This window comes from Acipenser ruthenus, chromosome 42 (genome assembly GCF_902713425.1).
Source record: "Acipenser ruthenus chromosome 42, fAciRut3.2 maternal haplotype, whole genome shotgun sequence".
Lineage (NCBI taxonomy): Eukaryota > Metazoa > Chordata > Actinopteri > Acipenseriformes > Acipenseridae > Acipenser > Acipenser ruthenus.
In genome coordinates, this window is record NC_081230.1 from 9,909,599 (window position 1) to 9,910,642 (window position 1,044).

At 41.1% G+C, this 1,044-nt stretch overlaps 1 long non-coding RNA gene across 1 annotated transcript in view; it reads right to left on the reverse strand.

The window, feature by feature from the left end:
* Nucleotides 1-589: 589 nt before the first annotated feature.
* The window catches only part of LOC117400887 (uncharacterized), a 16,629-nt gene continuing 16,174 nt past the window's right edge, over nt 590-1,044 (reverse strand). Inside the window, exon 5 of the long non-coding RNA XR_004661839.2 lies at nt 590-1,044. This exon is cut by the window's right edge and continues 162 nt beyond it. This is a non-coding gene — a long non-coding RNA (uncharacterized LOC117400887).

Genomic DNA, 1,044 nt, shown 5'->3' on the forward strand with positions numbered 1-1,044 from the left:
TAATTATGTTTTTTCTGTTTGTGTTTTTAAAAAAAAAACCCATCACAAACACATGTGACTCAACACATTTCATATTGACACGCCCGCCGTATAACTAATAGACCGTGCGGACGATTCTTCATCCCTTAACCAATCAGGGCAGACACGCCAGCGCTGCATTCCGTGCCGCTGATTTTTCTCGTGGCGGTGACAGTCATCTATCTGTCACCCGCGCGCCTTTTCATTCCGGCGCTCGCGCGGGGTTGAGGAATGAAACAGAATAATGATGATTGACAGAGGCAGGGTTAAACCAGGGCCGCGTGCCACTGCCAGGCTCTGTCAGCTGCAAGGTGACAAGTTAACAAGCAACGAGAGCCCGTTATCCTGACCACAACCCCCGGGGTGTGACGTGGGGCAGGATCTTTGGAGATATTTCTCATGCCAGCACACATCTAAAGAAAAAGGAAAATGCATTCTCTGACTGCAAAATATCTATACATATGCACGTTTAGAACTAACAAGGCATATAAAAAAATATATTTTAATTAATCAAAAAATATATATTTATTCAATGTGTATAAAAATAACTAACTCCACAAATACAAAGCTAATGAAAGGCGGCACTGTCTGTCTGTATGTAGGCCTGTGTCGAGGAGGGGATAAGAAGCCATCTTCCAGACTGCATCAGCAGGGAGATCCTGTGCAGCCCTGCCTTCATCTGGACCGGAACAGCAGCGGTGGAATCCTGTTATGGTTCTGATGTATTATGACATCACAGTGGTAACAAGGTGATCGCACGCTTTCGTTGTTATCATTGTGATGTCATAATCAGCATCGTTCTTTTTGTTTAGAGTTTCTTTTTCACATGGTGTATAAATGCGATCCCTTATTATTTCAGAGTGTGATTATGCAGTCTCTGTTATGCAGTTCTACATTTTACACACTCAGATACAAAATGCACAGCTTCTGTTTTAATAAAGACATTTTTTTTGTACAATGTAAAGAACAAACTTTCTGTATGAACATAAAAAAAATTACAAAAAAACATGTGTCGATTTACTTAAT